The 27,334-nt window shown below is 34.7% G+C and overlaps 1 protein-coding gene across 1 annotated transcript in view; it reads left to right on the forward strand.

Moving 5' to 3' along the window:
• Window positions 1-27,334, forward strand: part of LOC131858385 (uncharacterized) — a 176,421-nt gene that overhangs the window by 135,754 nt on the left and 13,333 nt on the right. The gene's annotated exons all lie outside the window — the stretch shown is intronic.

Below are 27,334 nucleotides of genomic sequence, written 5' to 3' on the forward strand. Positions count from 1 at the left end.
AAGCCTTATCACTAAAGAAGAAGATACTCCATTAACGTTGGTAACCAAACAATTGCAAGCACTACAAACTAAGATCAAAGAAATGAAAGACAAGGATAAATCTTCTGTGCTATATTCCTTGGACACAATCTGCCTGTTTCCATTCGACAACAATCTTCACATGCCTCCATTTCCTTCAAGAATGGAAATTCCTAAATTTGACAAATATGATAGCAACTCGGATCCTCAAAGACCATGTCGAAGAATTATGTGCTCTATGTATGAAATTTATGCATGAACAGACATATCTTATGCATCTCTTCCAAGAAGTCTAGGAGGACAAGCTATGGAATGGTTTTCAAAATTGCCTATGGGAATTAAATATGTCAAGGAGCTGGTCAAACTATTTCTCCAATAATACTCATACAAAATATATCATCCAGTCACCATGATTGATCTCTGTAATACAAAACAAAAAATAGGAGAACCTTTCCTCACTTTCCTTCAACATTGGAGAAAGATATTCTCTAGATATTCATGACCCATTCGTGATTCTGAAAAGATTGACATCTTTGTCAACAATCTGATTCCTGAGTTAAAATATAATATTTAAATGCAAGTATACCCTCCATTTAATAAGATGGTGGACAATTATGTCAAAATAGAAGATGTGCTTGTGAAGAAAGGAGAAATCTCACTTTATAAGGAAACACAACATGTCTCTAGTTCTTGTAATACCCTAAAAACGGTCATCTAAACCTTGAATCCCTAATCTCGACTACATCACCAAGGTCATAACCAAAGACAATTAAATCAATCTTGAGCATCTAATTAATTTATTCCTCAATCATCAATGTCACATGGCAAATAAATCATTCTAAATTAATTAAATGTTTATTTAAATTAATTAATCATTTCAATTAAATCATTTTTATCAATTATCCTATTTATTTAATTAAATATCCTAACATATTTAATTAATAAATCAATTTGCCATTAAATCATCAAAAAAGAAATTAATTTATAAAAATGAATTAAATTGAGAAAAGAAATCAACTTGAGATATTTCTTTTTCTAAAATTGAGATAACTTGAGAAATCTCATAAAAGCAAGAAAAGCAATTAAATTGAATAAATTGTTTTCTCTAAAATTAAAACTCAAAGTAAATCTTGAGGAAAGAAGTTTAGTTGCATTGAAAAGGCTTTTTCTAATAAAAATCTTGAGCAAATAAGAGGAATGTGCATGGAATCAACTAATTTTATCTCAAGTACATGGAATCAACTAATTTTATCTCCAATGCAAACTCAGACTTATAATCTCAATGCATTCAATCAAACTTTAATTGGAATTTATCTCAAGATCAACTCAATCTAATCTTCTCTGAAACTAAATCAAAGCATCCAATCATTTCAATTCACCTGGATTATTTTTTTCTTAAGGAATCTCAATTGCTAATCATTAATCAATCTTGACAGTTGGTCTCTCCTTGGATTCTCTATAAATTCAACCTTTCATCTCTCATTCAAGTCTATACTCACATCTTTTAGAAGGCAATAGATCAATTTGTTATGGTTTTTATATTCATTTATTATATCTGTCTAATCATGTATGCAATGATTTATTGAAGTGTTTGTGCCTTATAGCTTACAGATTACCACTTTTCACACACACATTTTTGGTGCCCATTGTGGGGTAGAAGATTACAATTTTTCGGCCTTCTAGATCAACTCTTTTTATTTTTTAGTTTTCGTCCGTACAATTCCTGTTAAAACTCATACAAGTTTTTGTTAGGAATAGTATGATAATTTGTTACATATCATACGGGTCTGTGAAAAAGCTCGTACACCTATCTGGTTTCTCGTATGGCTATGTAAGGAATATTGTATGGTCTGTGGGGAATAATCATATTTCTTGGTGAGAATCTCGTACGACATTGTTTTCTCATATCAAAAGGTAGAGTGATTTTTAGGGATTTCTCATTGAATTTTGATGGTACTAATGCTAACCCTGGCTTCTTTTCTATTTGCCCGAGAGATTTTTTTTCACAACCTAACCAGTTTTTGCAGAACGTTTGTTGAAGAACATGTTTGTCGCTCAAAACACTATGACTAATGATTTGTTGTTTTTGCAGGTTGCCTGAGGAGATTCAAGTAAACATTGTGTACTCTTTAATTCATTTCTAGGCACTTAAATTTCAATATGGCTAATGAACATATCTATTTTTCATGTTTGAGAAAAGTCTAAAAGGTAGGAGAGTATGCTCTTGTCTGTACAAACAATCAGAAATCCACACCCTTGAACCTTTTCTAGTTTGAGATTTGTGTTCCTTTAGCAGGCCTGTCATAGTGGGAAAAAGTAATCACTCCATGAGAATGACCCAAGTGAGTACAACTAGACCCAAGCCTTCTGACTCATTATAATAAATAGACCTTTCAGGATTAGAGTCTCAGAGGACGGGATTATTTGAGTTTTCTCTTTGAGATCTCTCATATTAGGCATTTTGTAGGGCCTCGCAGTCTCAATCACGCTTGTGTGACTACATCTTGTTTTGGTACCTTGTTAGGCTATAGGCCTCAATCGCGCTTGTGCAAATTCAAGGGGTAATTTTGAACGAAAATCCTTACTAAGAACTTTAAGATAGAAGCTACCTGGTTCACCTTCGAAAGGGGGATAATCTTTGTGCAAGAGAGATAGTAACTCTCTCAAGATAGTTGCCATATTGTGACCCCATTAGCATTTGTAGCTAGCTAATACAATGTTGAGAATCCATTGCATGAGACTCAACAACCATATTCTAATTAGCTATTGGGTGTGTACTTGATCTGCAAGCACAGGTTTTCTCTCTCAGCCAACTTTCTTAGAATTAGCATGTTGTGCTTGAATTCACTTTACATCTTGCATGTTTGTTGTGTCTTTATCCTAGAAACATAAACTGAAACTGGAAAAGAATCAAAACATCAAAAACTCAGTGGTCAAAACTTTTTCCTTGTTAGAAACTCATCCCTGTTCGGTCCTATTTCGTACGAGTCTTCTACTTTGTCATCCTGGTCTGTGAGAATTATCTTTTGGTTAATAGAAAACTGTCATACGAGTCATAACTTTAGGGAGTCATCATTGCCAGTTTGTTGTATCACCTGCAAGGAATTGTCGTCTGATAACTAGTATACTGTCGTATGAGTCATCATTATATAGGTTCATCTTTACCAGTTTGTTATACAACCAGTGAGAATTGTCGTCTGGCCATACATAAACTGTCGTACGAGTTATCATCATCTCTGACAGTTTATTATCTGATAAGCCTTTTATTGTCGTTTGATTATAGACATCAACTTGTACGAATATCTGTCTGTGTCATCTCGGACTCTTTAAATTATCATCTGAGTCATATTTTTCTATCGTACTAGCCTCTAATTCTGCCAGTTCAGAAGCCTATCTTTTTGCGTGCCTTTTCGTATCTGTCATACTTGCCTAATCAGTCTGCAGTGAGCATATATTTGGTCTTTTTCAACCTAAGCATAAACAATCTTGATAGTGTACCCCTGCTATTGTGTTACATGATTTTTTCGATTATATCTCAGCTAATTCAATCAATCCTACATCAATTTGATCAACCTAATCTTCTTAGATCACGTCTTATACGGAATAGATCGTTCCTGAAACCAGATTTGGTCTTAATCACTTTACTCAATCATTACCTCAAATAAACAACTAGCTCCAATTTGATCTTGACTTCTGTATCACTCCGAGCTCTCGGTCACATTAATTGTAAATGGTTGTTCGAACCAGAAGTTCTCATAAAAAAGATGACAAAAGTAAGGATAGTCTTACTCATTACAAACTAATCCATTCTTGCAAATCAAAACTATCATAAATCTCCATGGCTACCTTGGCAAAACAAATTCAAGATCTCAAGAGAGAAATATAGGACATTCAAGCCCAACAAAAAGATTCAATGACCCCTCTTGAGATAAAATTTCATGAATCAAGAACACCAGACTTCAAGAAATGCTAAAACAATTATATAAAATGAAACAAAAAGTAATTTAAAATCAAAAGCCAAATCTCATACAAGATAACAAGACATATTCACCAAGACAAAAAAACATCTAACCCCTAGATAGACAGTTTACACCTTTGGGGCAATCTATTGAGTCAACTTTAGAAGAGCTTCTTGCGCACAATCTTATCATATTGCCTAACAAGACTACATGGGGATGCGAATTTTTGAGTAATTACTGTACATATCATAGGCATAACAAACATAAGACTCCAATGTTCATGAAATTAAATCATAAAATTCAAGACCTCCTTGATGATGGTGTTATTAAAATTCAAGATCATAATAATTCACCTAAGGAGAAACCAGATGTCATTACCAAACATGATCGAAATTATGAACCCATGTCTAGCAATGGCCCACATGTAGCCTCCATTTCTTCCATGATGCCTCCATCTCCTAAGGCTTCTCAACAACTATCCATACCATATCCCTCAAATAATGAACCCAATGATGAAACTTCTCATGTTGACCCTCAAGGGCTATCTCAAGGGCCATCCCATCCAATGGTTGACCAAGATCCTATCTCCCTACAATCCCATGATGATCCCCTTCAATCTCAAGAGCAAAGCATCCTTCCAAATCCCATTCCTAATCCACTTCCTAAGCAAGATCATGATGCCTCTTCCAACTTTTCAAATGATCCTATTCAAAATGAAGAGTTAAACATCATTCCTACTCTATCCAATGGTCCTCTTCCATGTCAAGATCAAAGTATCCCTTCATCTCCTTGTCATAATCCTCCATGTTCACCTCAATGATCCATTGTGTCTACAAATCCCTCTCATGATCCTATCATTCCCTACATTCCACCTCCACCTCATAATGGACTCACGTCTTCTTCCCAAAGCAAAGTGTATCCTACAAGTCAAAATATTTATAAAGGCAAAGGGGTAGAACTTCACCAGCAAGAAACCATCCATATTAAAGAAAATATTAAGGGTCATGGCCTCAATGAAATTCCTCACTATGTTGGTATCCCTATTAAACCAAAATCCAAATACACGCCTTCCCTTTTATCTCTTCCATCCATTTTAGGCCCCTATATCCCTCCATCCCTTATGCAGGATCAACAAATGCATACATATTCGATCACCTTCCATCCATCCAAAATATCTCCATATCATTCCTATCAATCTACACATTCTTTTCCTTCTCCAAGCAATTTGGATGCCAAGCGTAAAAGTCATAAGTCAAGTAATCCACATGTATTCAAGGGTCAACATGTCCCATCCAATCAACATGTCAAAACAAAGCAAAATATGATCCAAAAAGAAGAAGAAAAATCTAAAAGGACACAAAGGCCCATTGAGAAAAAGAAATAAAACTAAAAAGTTATATGCGTTCCAAAGAAATACAAAAGCATTAAAAATTAAAAACCATGTGGATCCCAAAGCGGCTCCTTGAAGCACAACAGTCTAAAGAAAAATCCAAATTGGCATCCAAAATTGTTGTTTCTCCATCCAAACCTTTCAAACCTATTCCTCCATCACCTCCTTCATCCATTTTGGATCCTTATGTCCCAAAATCCCCGGCTGTTCCTCCATCCAAATCTCAAAATCTAAGATGTGTGCCAAAGTTGATCCCACCAACATTTCCATTCACTCATGCACCAAACATTCAATATCTGATCCATTATCCAACACCTCTTTTTCACTCTTCCATCCCCCTTATCCAATCCTTTGCATAATACTTTACCCTAGTTTCATCACAAAATCCAAAAACTACGGAAATCAACATTGGAGATGTTGAACATATACACTTAGCTAAGTCCTTATATCCTATTGGAAAATATATCTTTATCCGACTCTTCAAACAAAGACCAATGAACTACCTACACAAAACTCCCTGACCCTATGAACAACATGCACCTTAAATGATACTATATCTAAGGGTTGGGTTAGTTTAGGTTTTGTTTTTTGCATTGCATCTCATTTTATTCAAAGCACTACATTTCATATAGTTTCTTTTTTAAATGCATCACATCCACAAAATTTTTGCATTTGCATATAGAAACATTAATAAAATAAGGCAACTGTCCAAGTTTATCATTTGTTTTCATTCAAGACAAACAAGGGTCATCATCTTTTTTATATATTCAGACATGAAGTCTTTGAGGTCCTAAGGTCATTCATTTTCAACATCACCCCGTGACGACACTTTACTTATGGTTGGGTAGTGATTTCACTATTTTAGACTTGTTAACCCAAAATCTATCAATTGCTATATCTCAAACACATTAACAGAATCTCTAATTCATTCTAGACACCTAGTTGATCATATGACTAGTGAAAAATCTAAAATTCTACTTCAGCGCCACTGTAATTGTCACACCCAAGTAGGTTTCATTACTTACAAGTCAAGGCAAGAAAAACAAAGAAAAAAAGAAAAAGTGCTATGCGAAATATTCATCTCAAGAAAAAAGAGCAATGATATATAACTGAAATATCACGCATACAAGTGCGACAAAAATCTTGACTATGGGAACATGCAAGTAACTCCATCAAGGCTATGAACGCCTATTGACAATGGAACAATATTTGAGAAATTACAGTCTATAACCTCGTTGGAGCCCTAAAAGCTTGCTGGTAGTGAGGCTCTATTTGAGATGCTTTTGAAGTTAGGATAATCCATGCAGCTAGTCATATAGGATGCTAAGGATCTTTAATGAACACAAGAGTAGGAATTAACTCATTTGCACTCACATGGGCAAAAGAAGATAAAAGTTTCAAGAATCAATGGGGAAGTTTTCCGCGTCTCCATTTGTAAATCCTAGTCACTAAGTGTGTTAATTTGGACTTTCCGAGGGACCTTAAGGATCAATTCACCACTTATCTATGAAATGTTTTGTGCCTCCAATTCAATTGGTGTATTACAAAATGCTAAACAAACACAGTCATCCTTGTTCAAATAGGAAATGCATCTTCATCATGCATATTGCATTAACGTAGGTCATATCAAAAATTCATTGTCTCCACATGAATTCTACAGATCATCATGTCAGATAGGTTTGCATACTGGGGGCATGGCTGAAAAAATCCTATAAATCATTAAAAGTCCTGAAAAAAATCCTAAAAATCAAAAACAAAAACTGAAAAAAATGAAAGCAAGAAAGCATAGACCATCCATCAAACCAAATCAACAACAGAAAAACTCTCAAAGTCTATAATCAAACTTATCACATGTCTTTTTAATCAATCTATCAAACTCTATTAAACATCAACATGTCTTATACAAGGAAGGGTACACTCAAAACTAGACAGATCGGTCTTATACGGGGTACTCACTCTTTGAAAGCAGACATTCCTATCAATGATCACACCAATCAAAACAATGACACAGATCAGTATGGCTGTTGGATTTTGTTCAAGTTAGTCTTATTTTCTGTACAGAAGTGCTCCATCTATCAACGCAAATTTGACATTTCTTGTTTTATTTCCTGCTTTCTTGTATCTTTGCTTTAGCTTGTACATATATTTCAGTCACTTTTGTGACACCCTAGTTCTTTTTGGAACCATCAAACTGATCAACGTCCTAGTATTAGGGTAATCAATTGATCAATCTAAATGTTCTAAGTAGTTTAACCAAGTAATATTTATGTTGGTAGTACCAGGTCATCCAATCCAAGTGAGTCAACTATCTCCAAACCACTGTAGGGTTTTACCACTAAGTAAACAAGCAAAACAAGAACAATGAAAACAATCACTAAAATTGTCTGAGATTTGATTGAAATTTTCTTTGTGTGTTGTCTTTTAAATTGGTTTTCAATTATTATTCCCTCTGAGTAACTCAAGGACGTCTATCTTGACTAAGAGGAGAAAGAAGGGGGGGCATAATACTTTTCTTTGTTTTCTGTTTGTAGGAATAATTTCGATGATCTGAAAACATCTCATAAGTTGGGTGTCTATGATTAGTGCCTTCACATCAAGGTGAAATCACCACACATACCTTGACTCCATTTATTTGTATGCTACAGGGAGGTTGGAATCATTTTCCTATCTTTTGAGTAAATTTCTTTATTATGCAAGCCAGATGCATGCTTAATCTTTACTAGGATATGACCAATAAAAGGGTCATTATGAACAAGATAATCAATATTGCATATGAAAAGGAAGGAACACTTCTTTGTCTGGTGTGTTTGCACACAAGCAACATTCAGGTCATCTTGGCTCTTTATTCCTTGGTGCTTATGTTTGCTTGCTATATTAAAAAGGATGTGATATTCAGGACATCCTGGCTCTTCATGCCTTTGTGCTTATGTCTATCTTTGACATTGTAAAACACTCAGTGATGATAAATAAGCATACCAAATCCAGTGACTAAGTTTTAGTTTGCATTCATACTAAGCTTTGTGCATTTCAAGTGATTTCCACATAATAACATTATTCTCTTCATCCTTTGACTAAGAGCCTAAATTTGAAACAATCATCATTTCTTCACTAATTTCGAGATCGAAATCGAAATCTAACATCAATTTTCTAGTCAAATTTTCACAATGTTGACCACTTGACACTTTCATCTTCACATCATTTTGCACTTAAATTTTTTTTCAAATCAATTCTAATCTCAATTTAATTCTCAAATTTATCTTTGTGCTCAGATTATCATCGCTAAATCAAAATTATTAAATAAAATTGCCTAAAATCACTGTGATCTTGCTATCTTTCGATTTCTCTCCTGAGGGGGCATACTTATTACATAATAATTATAAGTGATGACATCATCAAAAATTCAAGAATTTTTTCAAATCTTCATCTAAAGTCGAGTAGAAAATATTTTCAAATCAAAGATTAATCGAACTTCAATCAATCTCTAGGGGCATATCAGTTTCATCACACCAAATCAAGCTGGTTATTCGTTAAACCCAACCAAGGGTTTAAAGAGTCTTTTTGACAGTGATCACAGGCTCAATCCAAATAGGTGTTTAGTTTCATTGTATAAAATTAAGCTAGACATTATATTTCGCTAATCGGTTCTTGTTCAATCAAGTTCGGAATCATTTTTATCTCTTTACTCAGTCGATTCTAGTTCAATCAATTTCTAGATCGGTGCTTGCTTCATGATCCATCAAGTTAAAGATCGGTATCTCGCTCTTCATCGGTCCTAGTTCAATCAAGTTCAGGATCGCTATCACTTTAATCAATCTATTCAATTTTATTGCTTCAAATCAAGCTGAACATCATTGGTTTTTGATCCATCAAGTTTAGAACTGATATCTCTACAACATCAACTATTCTTTGAATCAATGCGCTGCTCGCACATCAATTCAAAGAGGGGCAAATGTAATACCCTAAAAATGTTCATCTAAACCACGAGCCCCTAATCTTGACTACATCACCAAGGTCCCAACCAAAGGCAATTAAATCAATCTTGAGCATCTAATTAATTAATTCAACAATCATCAATGTCACATGGAAAATAAATCATTCTAAATTAATTAAATATTTATTGAATTAATTAATCATTCCAAGTAAATCATTTTGATCAATTATCCTATTTATTTAATTAAATATCCTTGAATATTTAATTAATAAATCAATTTGCCTTTAAATCATCAAAAAGGAATTAAATTGAGAAAAGAAATCAACTTGAGATATTTCTTTTTCTAAAATTGAGATAACTTGAGAAATCTCAGAAAACCAAGAAAAACAATTAAATTGAATAAATCATTTTCTCTAAAATTAGAACTCAAATTAAATCTTGAGGAAAGAAGTTTAGTTGCATTGAAAAGGCTTTTTCTAATAAAAATCTTGAGAAAATAAGAGGAATGTGCATGGAATCAACTAATTTTATCTCCAATGCAAACTCAGACTTATAATCTCAATGCATTCAATCAAGCTTTAATTGGAATTTATCTCAAGATTAACTCAATCTAATCTTCGTTGAAACTAAATCAAAGCATCCAATCATTTCAATTTACCTAGATTGTGCTTTCTTGAGGAATCTCAACCGCTCATCATTAATCGATCTTGACTGTTGGTCTCTCCTTGGATTCTCTATAAATTCATCCTTTCATCTCTCATTCAAGACACCCTAGAGATTTATTGTTATTATGCAATTTTTTCACTAGAGTCATTGAGAATATTGAGCTTTGAGATTATTGCATCTTAGCTTTTTGCATATTAGTTTAATCATGATTGCTTGTATCCATTTAGCTTAATATTGCATATCTAGCTTAATCTTGCATCCATTTAGCTTAATTTTGTGCTCATATAGATTAAATCCTTTGTCTTGGTGTATTCTAGTCACTAGTATTGCTTAGACAAATATGAGAGAAAGTCTATATTCACATCTTTTAAAAGGCAATATATCGATTTGTTATGGTTTTTATATTCATTGATTATATTTGTATAATCATGTATGCAATGATTTATTGAAGTGTTTGTGCCTTACAACTTACAGATTACCACTTTTCACACACAGAGTTCTAAAGAGAAAAACAAATACTGGAAATATGGAAAAGACAATAATAAAAATGTTATGAATGATGGAGTAGTTGATACTATTAAACCAAAACCAAAACCAAAACCAGTAGTATTTAATCTGACTAGTGGTACACAGGCACTCAAAGCTTCTCAAAGTGCTGCGAAAAACCCTCCTAAGAAATCGAAAGAGTAGTTTAAAGATAAGCATTGGGTTTTAAAGCCTAAATGTGATTTTACTCCTCTGGGAGAATCCTATGAGTCATCTTTTAAGACTTTGTTGGCAAATGAACTGATCACATTTCCTGACAACTCCAAACCATATGATCCTGAAGTAAAACCCAAATGGTGGAGGGAAAATGATTACTATGAATACCACCAAAACAAGGGTCACACAACTAATAACTGCATGAAACTCAAACACAAGATTCAAGACCTTGTCGATAATGGTAAAATTGTTGTGGGAAATCACGCAACAAATTATGATCACAAAGCTTTCAAATATCCCTTGCCTACTTATGAGAAAGGAGATTCCTCTAAATCCAAGGGAGGTACCAAGGTAAATTACACCTAGACAAATGATGACAATATCATTAACATGCTTGAACCCTCTCAATTAGAGCATTGAAATGTAATCATAGTTAAAGAAGAGTAAAAAAAATCAAGAGAAGTAAACGTTGTGACTCATGCTCAAGGAAAAGTTACTCTCAAAGGAGTTGGTTCCTCATCTTCTGATCAGACATCATCATCAAATCCATCAACATCATCAAAATTTCCAACATCTTCAAACAAACAACCAACTACAAACACTGCTAAGCCTTCTCCCTCTAAATAGCTAGTTTCACCATCTTCTTCTGGCTACAACATTATTGAATAGTTAAAATGAACTACTGTTCAAATCTTTATTCTTGAATTGCTTAAGATATATCTTGCTCATAGAGAGATTTTGGACAAATCTTTACTTGCTACCAACGTCCCTAAAGACTTAGATCTGGATCATTTTCAATCTATGGTGGGTCATCTAACTTCACCTCACTACTTGTCCTTCTCTGAAGAAGATGATAATTCCTTGAACCATCCACATAATCAACCATTACATATTGAAGCCATGATCCATAAACACCGAGTCAAACATGTTTTGATAGATGGAGGCGCTGGGCTGAACATTTGTACTTACAATCTACTCATACAATTGGGATTTTTTGAGAATGATATAATTCCAAGAAAAAAGATAACAATAAAAGCTTATGATGAAGAAGAGAGAACCTCTACAGGTCTGGTGCTATTACCAATCAGGGTAGGAACCATGGAAAGAGATGTTATCGGTCAGGTGCTTGATCTTCCTTTATCTTACAACATTTTGCTGAGAAGACCATGGATTCATGATATGCAAGCAGTGCCATCTACATACCATCAGTGTTTGAAGTTTCCCTATAATGGAGTTGAGGTCAGTGTTCGAAACACATTAAAATAATATATTGATACTCTTGTCCCTCACAATAGAGCAACCTCTATATCTAAGAATTCAAAAGCTATGATGAAGGAATTAGAAAAGAAATTGAAAAATCATAGATGTCGGCATGGGCAGATACAAGATATAACCTGTACTTTCACAGATGAATCTTCCTCCATCAACTAGAGAGTAGAAAATCATTTGAAGCTATGAAACCACAAACTTCACCTGCAAATATCATCTATGACGGTACTTTTGTGCAATCCCCTGCTTCTCTTGAAAATGAAATAGAAGAGGCAATTGTTCTCGAATGGATTTACAGAGGAGAAAATGAAGATTGAGAAGTGCAATGTTGTGAAATTTATCCTGAACAATATGGTAAAGGCTATCAAATAATCCAACATATAGGGTATTTAGGTATAGGTCCTCTGGGAAAACGTCAAGAAGGAATTTTTGAACTTATCAAGCCACAAACCAAGTCTACAAATGACAAAAATGGACTTGGATACCATCTAGATGTATCATCAAATCAAAAAAAAAAATCTTATCAACAAGCTAAGTGGAGGAAGAAGACACTACACCAAGTGTCACAGGAAGTAAACAAAAAGAAAATTTAGGAAGAATATGAGAAACAACAAAAAGAATTGGAAATCAAAAGAGAAGGAACAACTTATAACCAAGTTCCAAAGGTACTAGCAAGAAGAAGACTAGAATTCAAAATTCTAGAAGAAATGAGAGAACAGGTGTAAAGAATCAAAGAAATGTTTGCACCATTAAACATTCCTATCACATATACGGGAAGGATACCAGAAGAAGATTTAGAAACAAACTCAATTGAGTATGAATGGGGTCCAAAATCTCTATCAGATGCATCTAATGAGGAAAATCCCGAAGAATCCAGTGATATTATAGATGAAGCATAAGAAATAGCCCACATGAAGCTACAATGAGACCTAGAGGAAATTAGACTAAAAAGACAAGAAGCTTATGAGCAACTAGGAAGAAAAGAGAAAGCACAGGAAAATCACTCACCTATTGTATCTCCATCCGATGAGACAAAACAAATTAGGTATGGGAACACAATTGAAGAACTGGAGGCTAGTCAAGCAAGATCAACCATAAGTTCAGAAGAAGCTGAATGGGAAAGAAGACATAAACTGGCAGAGACATCAGGGCTATGTGAATAGGTATGTCAACTACATGCGATCAATGAATCAAAACAAAAAAGAACTTGCAGGATAAAAGATGTTAATATTGATACCATACATGATTTTACTGGATAAAAGATGTTAATATTCTTCTCACTTTGATCAACCTGAAATAAGATCAATTTATGACATTACCTATTCAACACCAAACTATGAGTACTTTGTCATGAATGTTGAACCTCTATCTGAAGAAGTTATTGTTGTTGAACCACAATACATAGCCTAGTCTGAAGTAGGAGAAGGGTTTAGTGGTAGGTCTGTTGGGTTAGATTCTCTAAATGCTAATGTAGGCTTTGATAATCATGTTATGACTCTTCCCGGTCTTGAGATGCTTACGCAAGGTAGTCTTCTAGAACTCAACTTGTTGGTCCGGGGTTGTGATGACAATACTATAAATTTCCTTGAACCCATTGAATATTTATCCCTAGTATACCTTGAGCTTATTGACCGTACTCTACAAGACCAACCCATGGATATCCCTACTTTTTCTAATGACTATGCCTTAGCATGTTACCTTAATGCAGTTGAACCCATGAACTCTTCCATCAATGAACAAAGTGTGAACATGACAAAAGCGGATGTGAAGTATCTTAGTCTCAAATATCAAAAGAAGAAAAAAAAGTGTTCTGATGTCGAAAACCACACTATGGTGGTATCAGAACCAAAAAAAATAAAAACAAAAGACATACCTAATGGTGAAAACCTCCTTGAGGCAACTAAAGATAAGATACTTGATATTCTGCATGATCACTTTCAAGAGCGATCATCAGTACTAATTGAACCTACACAACTAGTGCACATTGGAACAAAAGAAACTCAACATATAATACAAGTAGCCCAATCCCTATCAGTAGAAGAACTAAACGAGTACTGATATCTTGTAATAGACTCATATATGTATGATATCTTGTAAATTATTTTGATATATAGAATAAGGATAGTGGATGGAATAGAGGATGAGATATATGTGAATGCATAGGACACATTTTGTATAAGGTTTATGGTTAGAGTATGAGCTTAAACCGGTACTGAACCTAGCATAGTTGATGCTGATTTGAAGCTGTACATTGTATTGGATTTTCATAATCCATTTTGTAAGTCAGTGAGACTTCTATTTTGTAGATTGAGCAGTGAGCTCTAGGTAGTTGGCCTTCCTGCATGTGCATGCCCCTCATTGTAAGTAATATTTATTCATTGGCCAATGAGTGAATATTGTGGGTCACAAATCCCACCAAGGTTTTTCCCACACCGGGTTTCCTCGCTAAACATCTTGTGTTATGGTGTGTTTTCTATGCTATCTTTATTGTTCCTATTTACTGCATTAATTCTTATTTACCGATACACTACTTTGGAATGCAAAATACCTAATAAGGTTAAATATTCTATCAACCGGTTAGATATTGATTCACCCCCCTCTCAGTATCTTTGGGACTATCATCAATCCTAACAATCAGTATCAGAGCCTGGTCCTCTATTTTCAAAATCCTAACAGCTTGAGGAAGATTCTGACACCGGTACAGATGGAGAACTTAAGAAAGCAATTGGAAGGAGCTCTTGTAGACTATGATTCAGAGAAGTTGAAGAATATTAAACTTGAAGATGATCTGAGGATTGCACAAGAATTCATTCAAGGACTTCAAGAGAATCCTACTATTGCTAGAAATAAGAGAAAAGAACTTCATGAGAAGATGCAGAATGACAATGATGACAAGGAAACTCTTAATGAGCTTGTGAACAAGATGAGGCAAGAAAACATGACTATGAGGAATGAAATGCAAGATATGACTATGAGATTTTATAAAGACATTGAAGACAAAAAGAAGAATGAAGATGACTTGACTAGGAGACTCAATGATGTTGGTAATGAAAATCTAAGACTCAGTCATGAAAATGATATGTTAAAGACAGATCTGATTCACATGCAACATGATAAAACTGAACTTATGAGGCAGATGGGAATTTTGGAAAATGAGTTGGCTACTGCAAATCAACATAAAGAGAAATTCAAGAAAAGTTCAGAAGAACTTGATGATATGCTGAAAAGTCAAAAACCTAATGGAGATACTAATGGACTTGGATTTGAAGTTGGTGAAAGTTCTGGCACTGCAAACAATCATGATCACAATAAACTGGTAAGTCAACCTAATGCTTAAAAATTTAATGGGAAATGCTTTAACTGTAACAAGTTTGGTCATAGAGCAAATCAGTGTAGATCTAGAAACAATCAGAACATTAATGCACCCACCGGTCAATGTTCCAAATGCAACAAAGTTGGTCATAATTCAGAAAACTACCGAATGAATGTAAGATGTTATGTTTGTGGAAGATCTGGGCACTTATCTAATCAATGCATAACACAAACCAGCATAGGATATGGAAAGGCTATTCAGAAGAATAATGTGACTTGTTATTCTTGTAACAAGATTGGACATATTGCAAAATTTTGTAGAAGTAAGACTTCACCGACAAACAATAAAGGACCTAGTTTGAAAGGCAAAGAAAAGGTTGATGAGGTAAAGAAAGAATTTTCAAGACAATGGATTATAAAGACAGATTAGAATGTTGATGAGACTATTTCTTCATCGGTAGAACAAAGTATTACTCCACCGACAGGAAAATCTTCATCCAACTAAGAATTAACCCTTTGGGGGTATTGCAGCAAGTTGAATATCATGCAAATTACCCCTAGTAGATGGTGAGAAGATATCTTTCTTCTTTATTGGTAGATGTGTTAAGTTTTCACTTAACTGGCGAGCATTTATTGTGGTTGTTGAATGAAATTTCATTATAAATCATCGATTTTCCCTCTTTTTTGGATCACCAAGCATTCAAACTAGTAGAGAGTGTGAAAATCTGAGCAAAGGCATTCAAGGCGAAGAAGTGAAGCTATTTCTTTCAAGCACTCAAACATTATCAGACAGCTTAAGGTATTTTTCAAATGGCTTCCTCTTCTGCTCTTGAATTTATTGCAAACCCTACTGTTGTGGAAATTGTAAAACACCCTAGGCTTGTTTTAAAAATTATTCCTGAGATAGCTAAGCAAGATGATTCCATAGGCGCATTTTCAAAAATTCCTAAAGGTGTAGCTTATGCTGAAGACCCTAGAATTTATATTCATTGCAATATTGAAGAATTAGGTTCTGTGGAAGTGTTAAAGATGTTTAAAATAGTAATTTTTGATGAGAATGGAAATGGAAAACCCGAACACAAGGTTATTGAGACCTTAGGTTTTGTAGAAATTTTGAACATCCCTGAATTTCCAGAGGAGGTAGTGAGAATTGTCCTAAGTAGGGCACATGGAGAATTTCTTTGGTTAGACTCAGTTTACAAAATCACCCGACAAGCAATTAGGGCAGTGATAGGTTTACCCTCTACCGACAGTAGACCTAACAAAACAAAGAAGGTTCCTAACAACACAGTCATGACCTTAACAGGAGCAATGTATGATAGCAGATCTCTGAGAGTAAATGACATCAAGGATATCAATGTAAGATTCATACATATGATTTTAGGTTACAAGACCACACATGCAAACTAATTTAACTCAGTTTCTAGTCTTTGCATTAAAAGTGCTTATGTTATGGTAAATAATGATGTAAAAATAGATGTGTGTGAATGGTTGAAGGATGAATTAGTTGATAATTTGAAGAAGATAAAAGGTGACAAGAAAGGAACATTTCATTTTGGTAATCTTTTGGTATGTCTTATGTTGTATTTCTCAAAACAAATTCCCGGTATTGGACACAAAGATTTTGCATATGACATACCAGTAGGCAAACAGTTGCAAGAAGCCTTCACTGGCATGGGTACTGCCAGGGAAAACAACATAACTGAATATTTCAAATCTTTCCAAGCCAAAATGAAAACAAGAGAGAGACTACCACAAAGTATAGTAGACAGATATGATAAGGAAATCTGTTTTGTGATTAAGAAAGATGAAATATGGATGGAAGCAGTTCTTTCTAGAACTGTATGGGTAACCGAAATGGGGTATGAAGTTGATATGAATATTATTGAAACTTATGCTAAAGCCCTGTTAGAAGCACCTAGAGAACCAACGGAAGAAGTTTTTGGTAGTGCAGAAAGAATTGAGAGTGGTGTACAAACATTGAAACAAAGGAAGAGAAGAGAAAAGTATATAAGAGATGCATCAAAACAAGTAAAGGAAATAAAAGAAAATGTCATGAACCTTACTGGAATAAAGGAAAGTGAACTAGAAGGATTGCAACCGGAGGCACATATCTCACCGATTGGCACATCATCTGACAGTGAGATACCTCCCAAGTTTAAGAGAGTTGATAGGAAGAGAAAACCCTCACTGGTACCCTCTCCTCCACCCAAGAAAACAAGAACTCTGAGAAAGAAGCAACAAGCAGTAAGACATCCAGCAAAGAAGTTGACACCCAAGAAGAATCAAGAACAGGTGATACCACCTTTGGATAGCTTACCGAATGAAATCACTGATGATGGTAACTTGGCTAATGTGAGCAAGTTGTATAACACATTCGCTGATTCTGAAAAGGAAAGTGTTGAAAACAACATTATTCTACATTTGGACATCTACAAGAAAGTGCTAATTGAAGTTGTAGATGATTTACCAAATGATCCATACAGAAGGTTAGATGCAAAAAGGATTGTTGTAATGGAGTTAGACAAGAAACTTAAGGTTGAAAAACTTCTGACTGTTCATCTAGTTAACTCGAAAGAGGAGATTGATGAATTAATTTGTGAAGCTAACAGATTAGTTTTTGCTAGTGGTCACCGACAAGTGAGCTTAATTGTTGGCAGAGTAAATGAAATTGTAGAGGAAACAACTCACAAATGGGATATCTTTTTTGTAGAAAAGGAAAAATAGGAAGAATTGAACCAACCTAAGAAAACATTCAAGGTTTATCAAAAGGACAAGGACAAAGCAAAAGGTAAAGTTGGTGGAATACCAAACATCAGAATAACTAACAACTTACCAACACCCTTAGAAACCACACTGGTACATATTGATGATACACCGGCTACTAAAAAATGTGGACATAACACATGATGATACTAACCCTGAATCAGAAATTCTATTTACCATGAATGTTGATACTCAGGAAGTGAACATTATTGTGGACAAGGATAGCACAGAGGTACATGATGATATTGTTGGCAGAGAAACCTTTGGACAGTGGAATGAATATTGGTAGTTTAGATGCTTGCACAGAGAAACCGACAGAGACAGAGATACCGACAGTTGATAGCATAGAGAAACCAACAGAACAACCAACAGAGGCACATGTACATGTTGAGATAGCAAAACTGGTAATCACTGAGAAACCCAAACCACTACAGGTGGAAACACAAACTCAGACTGATCCACCAGAGGTTGAGACAAGAAAATTGATTACTAACACTGGAAGCACAAAAATAATAAAGGCAATTGGTCAGACATCCGAATTTAGACCTACTAATGTGACAGAGGTACTTTTGGACTCAATCAAGAAGATAATTGATTTTAATGCTTTAGGCTACAAGGCAATTGATGATACCATACCTATTCTTAAAATGATTGCACCAAAATGCAATGTAGATAATGTAAAGGATTCTTTAGGATAGTTAGACACATTGTCTAAATTTATTGTTGGAAATGTAATAACAGTGGATAAGGTAAATGAGGATACATTCAAAGATAAAATGGAAAAAGAAAAAGAAAAATTCTTTGAGGAGACAATAAAGAAGTGCACTGAGCATATTAACACACTTTTACCAGCACTAAACACAACAATTTTGGAGTATAAGGAATTGTATAGAGAAACATGCAAGCCACATCTGTTGACCCAAGACATTGAAAAAGAAATAAGAAGAGTACAAAAGGAAATTGATGATATAGTTGATAACATCATTGGTTCATCTGAACCTATATCAGTTATTGAGCAAGAAATAGCAGGATTTGAAGAAAAGTTGGAGAAATTTGAGAAGGAAAAAGCAAGGATCAAGGAAAATGCCAGAGAGCTGAAGTATAAACTTAGTCCTAAACTGGATAACCTTATCTCTCTGAGAAATGAGATCTCTAAAGCATTAATTTAAGGAGAAAGATCACCGGAGGAACATATGCATCATCTCACCAGCACGATCCAACGAATTGAGGCAACCATGAATGATAGCAATAGATTCATGCAAAGTTTAAACTTAGTTTTGGCTGATATATTTCAGATTGTAACCAACCGGTTACAAACCTTAAGGTGAAATTTTGCACTCGTTTGACAATTTTTGACAACCTTTTTCATTGATTTCAAAGGGGGAGTAGTGGATAGAGAAAAATGACTATTCAGAGTAGATCATTTGCTCAGGGGGAGCACATATTTTTGGTAAAAACTTTTGGACTTCATTTTTGGAAACAGTTTTGGATTTTTCTCATGAGTGTTGCCATCAATGCCAAAGGGGGAGATTGTTGGCATTCTACACTCTAGTGAGAAATGATGGTATTGTCATTGATGGCAACCTATCGGAAACCTACTGGCAACCTTCAGGCAACCACCTGACAGGCACCGACACCGATAGATACTTCACTGACAGCAATGCATACCGACACTCCAGCCGACAGCAATAAACTTTTGTTTATTGTATTTAATTGAAAATATCTTTTTGTAAAAGCCAACATGGCATATTGTAATAGACTCATATATGTATGATATCTTGTAAATCATTTTGATATATATAATAAGGATAGTGGATGGAATAGAGGATGAGATATATGCAAATGCATAGGACAGATTTTGTATAAGGTTTATGGTTAGAGTATGAGCTTAAACCGGTACTGAACCTAGCATAGTTGATGTTGATTTGAAGCAGTACATTGTATTGGATTTTAATAATCCATTTTGTAAGTCAGTGAGACTTCTATTTTGTAGATTGAGCAGTGAGCTCTAGATAGTTGGCCTTCCTACATGTGCAGGCCCCTCATTGTAGGTAATATGTATTCATTGGCCAGTGAGTGAATATTGTGGGTCACAAATCCCACCGAGGTTTTTCCCACATTGGGTTTCCTCATTAAACATCTTGTGTTATGGTGTGTTTTCTATGTTGTCTTTATTGTTCCCATTTACTGCATTAATTCTTATTTACCAGTACACTGCTTTGGAATACAAAATACCTAATAAGGTTAAATATTCTGTCAACTGGTTAGATACTGATTCACCCCCCTCTCAGTATCTTTGGGGCTATCATTAATCCTAACAGATATGCTTGGTCTGGATCCTGACCTTATAATGCATCATCTTTCTATTACTCCTGGAGTCAAACCTATCAAGCTAGAGTTCCAAAAAATAATCCTCATGCCGCATTGCTTGTTAAGGTTGAGCTAGAGAAATTACTAAAAGAAGGATTCATCTGAGAAATTGATTATGCTGAGTGGATATCTAACATTGTACCTATTTCAAAACCTGATAATTCAATCCATGTTTGCACAGATTTCAAAGACTTAAACAAGGCATGTCCAAAAGATGATTTTCCACTACCTAACATTGACATGATAGTGGACATGACTGCTAGTTATGAAATGTACTCTCTAATGGATGGCCTTTTCAGCTACAATCAAATCAAAATCGCACCTGAAGATCAAGAGAAAACAACATTCACATGTGCCTGAGGAACTTTTTGCTTGAATGTCATGCCCTTTGGCTTAAAGAATACAGGTGCTACCTATTAAAGAGTTGTAACTACAATCTTTCATGACATGATGCACAAAAACATAGAAGATTGTGTCGATGATTCTGGTGCTGGAATCCTTTTTATCACTCCTCAAAGATACTCAAATCCAAAGGCATACAAGATCCTCTTTCCTTGTACCAACAATATTGCAGAATATGAAGCCTTGGTAAATGGAATCAAGCTGGCTATTGAATGGAAAGTTGTTTAGCTATACATCTATGGTGACTCCCAACTGATAATCAACTAGATCAATGATATATATCAAACTCAGGATGAACTATAAAAGAATGGTTGATGACTTTAAGAAATACTTTGTATTTGTTTCATTTCAGCAAATTCCTAGATCAGCAAACAAAGCAATAGATGCTATGGCTACATTGGCATCTATACCACAACTACAAGAAACACAGTTCTGCTATGAGTTCTTGGTGGAAGAGCTTCATTATCCTGCTTATGATTCCCCTGATTCCCAGATGGTCTATTCTATCATTGGGCATGGCCCATCTCGCTATAACCATATATACTCCTACTTTCGTGACCAAATTATCCCTAATAACCTTACTTGTAATGAGAAAAGAAGCCTAATCCAAAATGCTTCACGATATGTCATCATCGCTAACGATCTGTATAGGCGAGGTTTAGATGGTACTTTTCTTAGGTGTCTAGAACTTGAAGAGTCTCAATGTGTGTTATCTGAAGTCCATGAAGGTATTTGTGGATCTCACTTAAATGGTGTAACTCTAGCTCGGAAATTACTAAGGGCAGGCTACTATTGGCCAAATATGGAAAAAGGTGCTATTAAATTTGCTAAAACTTGTCATAAATGCCAGCTGCATGGGAATCTCATACATGCTCTTGCAAGAGAGCTAATACCTTTTATCACACATTGGCCTTTTCAAGAATGGGTGTTTGACCTGATTGGCCAAATCTATCCTACATCATCTAATGGACATAAGTTTATCATAACTGCCACTGAGTACTTCACTAAGTGGGTTGAAGCAGTTCCTCTAATCAAAGCAATCAACAAAAAAGTGGCTATGTTCATTCTTAACTACATCATTTGCAGGTATGGAATCCCTTCTTCAATTGTGACTAATAATGGAGGGCCATTCAAAAACAAGGATATAGATGAGCTCTATGACAAGTTCAAAATCAAACAACATTGGTCTTCCATATACTACCCTCAGGGTAATGGACAGGTTGAAGCATCTAACAAAACTCTTCTGACTATCTTGCATAGAAGAGTCAACAAAACTGGAAAGGATTGACATATGCAACTCAATCTGGCATTGTGGGCTTATAGAATGAGAATAAGAACACCTACTGGGGATACACCTTTTGCTTTGGTGTATGGGGCCAAAGCAATCCTCCCTATTGAGGTTGAAATTCCTTCTTTGAGAGTTTCTTTTCAAGGTCTTATTACTGATGAAGATCACAAAATATCTAGATTGCAAGAACTAGAATTGCTAGATGAATGTCGACAAGTGGCATTTGATCATCTGAGAGCTTACTAAAAGAGAATGTCTAGTGGTTTATAATAAGAAAGTAATACAAAGATACTTTCAGGTTGGTGATCTTGTTTTGAGAGAGAATCCTAAAAATCAACAACATCAGGGAACAAAAAGGGAAGTTTTAACCCAATTGGCTGGGTCCCTACATTGTTACTGCAGTCTTTGGCTCTAGCGCTTATCAAATCTCAACACCAGAAGGAGAAAAGATCCTTGAACCGATCAAAACCATCCAATTGAAGAGATTCTACACTTAATATTCTCTTCTCCAACAATCTATACAACTAAAATCAATTGAAAAAAATCATAAAAAAGTCTAGAAAAAATTTTAAAAAATCAAAATATGAAAAGAAATCAAATGCCTTGGTGAAAACCTGGTAAACAGGCACCTTGGTAGTAAAAAAAGAGAATATCTACTAAGAAGGTGAAAACTTGGTAAACAGGAGCCTCTTGTACTAAAGTGCTCCATCTATCAACGTAAATTTGGCATTTTCTATTTTATTTCCTGCTTTCCTACATCTTTGCTTTAGCTTGTACATATCCTTCATTTGCTTTTGTGACATCCTGGTTCTTTTAGAACCCTCATGGCTTGAAACCGATCAACATCCTATACTTAGGGTAATTGACTGATCAACCTAAATGTCCTAAGAAGTTTAACCAAGTCATATTTCAATCGGTAGTACTAGGTCATCCAATTCGAGTCAGTTACCTATCTCCTAACCACTGTAGGGTTTTACCACTGAGTAAGCAGACAAAACAAGAACAATGAAAACAATCACTAAAATAGTTTGAAATATGATTAAAATTTTCTTTGTATGTTGTCTTTTAAATTGGTTTTTATTTATTATTCCCTCTGAGTAACTCAAGGAAGTCTATCTTGACTAAGAGGAGCAAGGACTGGGGGCATAATACTTTTCTTTTTTCTCTACTTGTAGGAATGATTTCGATGATTTGAAAACATCTCATAAGATGGGTGTCTATGATAAGTGCCTTCACATCAAGGTGAAATTTCCACACATACCTCGACTCCAATTATTTGTATGCTACAGGGAGGTTGGAACCATTTCCTTGTCTGTTTTGAGTAAATTTCTTTATTATGCAATCTGGATGCATGCTTAATCTGTCCTAGGATATGAACGGTAAAAGGGTCATTACGAACAAGATAATCACTATTTCCTAGTAAAGGAAGAAACTTCGCTTTGTCTGGTGTGTTTGCACGTAAGCAACATTTAGGTCATCCTGGCTCTTTATGCCTTGATGCTTATGTTCTCTTGCTAAATCAAAAGGACATGACATTCAGGTCATCCCGACTCTTTGTTCCTTGGTGCTTATGTCTATCTCTAACATTTTAAAACACTTAGTGATGATAAATAAGCATACCAAATCTAGTGACTAAAGTCTTAGGTTGTGTTCATACTAAGCTTTGTGCATTTCAAGAAATTTAAGCATGATAACTTTACTTTTCCTTTCATTTGAATGAAGCTTGATTCTAAAACAATCACCCTAATTTTCAAACTTGCTCCGATTGACACGAAATTTGTACCCTAGCTAAATTGACCATCTTGAGTCCATTTTCGGGATCGAAATCGAAATCTGACGTCACTTTTCTAGTCAAATTCTCACAACGTTGACCACTTAGCACTTTCATCTTCAGGTCAATTTTCACATCACTTTGTGCTCAAATATTTTCTGCATGAACTCTAAATTTCTTCAACTTATCTCAAATCAATTCTTACATCAATCTTCGTGCTCAGATTATCATCATTTTGTTAAACAAAATTGCCTAAAATCACTGCGATCTCGCTATCTTTTGATTTCACTCCCGAGGGGGCATACTCATTACATCAACATTATCAGTGATTACATCATTGAAAAGTCAAGAAATTTTTCAAATTTCATCACAAGTCGAGCATAAAATCTTTTCAATCAAAGATTAATCAAATATCAATAAAATAAAATCAACTAAAACCTTGTTGCTAGTGGCATCTTAACTACATCACATCATATCAAGTTGAGATTCTTTGATGTTAAATAAAAACAATCTCTAGGGACATATCAGTTTTTGTCCTCATCTTAATCAATCTTCAAATCGGTGTTCAGTATTCATCGCATCAAATCAAGCTGGACATTCAGTTTCACTAATCGGTTCTTGTTCAATCAAGTTCAAAATCGGTATTATCTCTTTGCTCAATTGATTCTAGTTCAATCATGTTCTAGATTGATACCCGTTTCTTGATCCATCAAGTTCAAGATCGGTATCTCGCTCTTCATCGGTCTTAGTTCAATCAATTTTAGGATTGGTATCGCTTTAATCAATCTGTTAAGCTTCATTGCTTCAAATCAAGATGAACATCTCACTCTTCATCGGTTTTTGATCCATCAAGCTCATAACTTATATTTATTTGACATCAACTATTATTTGAATCAATGCGCTACTCGCACATCAATTCAAAGAGGGGCAAATGTAATACCCTCAAAATGGTCATCTAAACCATGTGCCCCTAATCTCGATTACATCACCAAGGTCCTAACCAAAGGCACCTAAATCAATCTTGAGCACCTAATTAATTGATTCCTAAGTCATCAATAACACATGGCGAATAAATCATTTTAAAATAATTAAATGTTTATTTAATTAATTAATCATTCCAAGTAAATCATTTTAATCAATTATCCTATTTATTTAATTAAATATCCTAGCATATTTAATTAATAAATAAATTTACAATTAAATCATCAAAAAGGAATTAATTTGCCAAAAAAGAATTAATTTGAAAAAAAAGGGAATTAAATTGAGAAAAGAAATCAACTTGAGATATTTCTTCTTCTAATTTGAGATAACTTGAGAAATATTAGAAAAGCAAGAAAAACAATAAAATTGAATAAATCATTTTCTCTAATTTAAACCCAAAGAAATCTTGAGGAAAAGGATTCGGTTGCATTAAAATGGCTTTTTCTAATAAAACAAATCTTGAGCAAATAAAAGAAATATGCATGGAATTAACTGATTTTTATCTCAAATGCATGAAATTAATTGATTTTATCTCCAATGCAAACTCAAACTTATAATCCAAATGCATTAAATCAAGCTTTATTGAATTTATCTCAAGATTAACTCAATCTTATCTCCTCTGAAATTGAATCAAAGCACCCAATCATTTCAATTCACCTAGATTGTGCTTTCTCTTAAGGAATCTCAACCACTCATCATTAATCAATCTCGACCGTTGGTCTCTCTTTGGATTCTCTATAAATTCAGGCTTTCATCTTTCAATCAAGGCACCTTAGAGATTTATTGTTATTATGTTGTTTTTTCTCTAGAGTCATTGAGAATATTGTGTACTGAGATTATTGCATCTTAGCTTTCTTGCATATTAATTTAATCATGTTAGCTTGATAATCATTGCTTGCATCCATCTAGCTTAATTTGCTTAATCTTGCATCCATTTAGCTTAATTTTGTGCTCATATAGATTAAAATCCTCTATCTTGGTATAGTCTATGTTGGCATATGCACACTCTAGTGAGAAATTGTAGGTGATTGAAGGTTTTGTCATTGATGGCAACCTTACAATCCTATGGCACCGAGAAGGCATTACACTGGCAAGATAGTTCACCAGCATCAATGATCAATCTCTACACCGACACTCAGGACACCGGCACTGACACAAAGAAAGGAAGTATACCGTCACAGAGGCCGACAGGATTTTGTTATATTATATTTTGTTTATTATTGTAAAAACTTTGTAAGCTGACTTGGCATGTTGTAAAATGACTCATATATAAAAGAGATCATTGTAGACATTTTGAAAAGAAGTTAAGAAAGTGATGTAAGTGAAATATTAAGGCAGACCTATTATGCGAAATATAGGTTAAAGGGTTTATGTAAGAAGCAGAGCAGAAACTGGTACTAGATCAGGCATTATAGATGCTATTGTAAAGCAGTACAAGATATTGGATTTGTATAATCCACATTGTAAGTCAGGGAGACTTCCCATTGAGCAGTGAGCTCTAGGCAGTTGGCCTTCCTGCATGTGCAGGCCCCTCTTGTAAGTAATATTCTCTTATTGGCCAATAAGTGGATATTGTGGGTCACAAATCCCACTGAGGTTTTTCCCACACCGGGTTTCCTCATTAAATCCTTGTGTCATGGTGTGCTTTTCATGTGGATGTTTTTAATTCTATTTATTTCATTATTTCTTGCATACTGATACACTATTATAATATGTTCTGCATGTTTTAAGATAAGAAATTCTATATACTGGTTAGATGTTGATTCACCCCCCCCCTCTCAGTATCTGTGGGAATCCTAACAATTGGTATCAGAGATTGGTCCTCTATTTTTAGAAGCCTAATAGCCTGAGGAAGATCTTGACACCAGTAAAGATGGAAAATTTGATGAAGCAACTTGAAGGAGCTCTCTCAGACTATGATACAGAAAAATTGAAAAATATCAAACTAGAAGATGATTTAAAGGTAGCTTAGGATATCATTCAGGCACTTCAAGAGAATCTTACTGTTGCAAGAAATAAGAGAAGAGAACTTTGTGAAAAGATGCAAAATGAGAATGATGAAAAGGAATCACTTAATGATTAGATAAGCAAGCTGAAACAAGAGAACATGACAACAAAGAATGAGATGCAGGATATGACTATGAGATTTTATAAAGAAATTGAGGATAGGAAGAAGAATGAAGAAGAATTGACCAGAAGACTAAGTGATGCAACAAATGAGAACACAAGACTTAGCTATGAAAATGATTTATTGAAGATAGATCGGATGCACACTCAGAATGACTCCAATGAACTGATAAGGCAGAAAGAAGTCTTAGAAAGAGAACTAGAAACTACAAATCAACATAAAGAAAAATTCAAGAAAAGCTCAGAGGTACTTGGCACCTTGCTGAAGAATCAAAAACCTAAGGGTGACACTTCTGGAATTGGCTTTGAAGTTGGTGAAAGCTCCGGTACTGCAAATACTCAGGATCACAAGAAACCGGTAAGACAACCTAATGCTTATAAA

Source organism: Cryptomeria japonica, chromosome 9 (genome assembly GCF_030272615.1).
Source record: "Cryptomeria japonica chromosome 9, Sugi_1.0, whole genome shotgun sequence".
In the NCBI taxonomy this organism is placed as follows: Eukaryota; Viridiplantae; Streptophyta; class Pinopsida; order Cupressales; family Cupressaceae; genus Cryptomeria; species Cryptomeria japonica.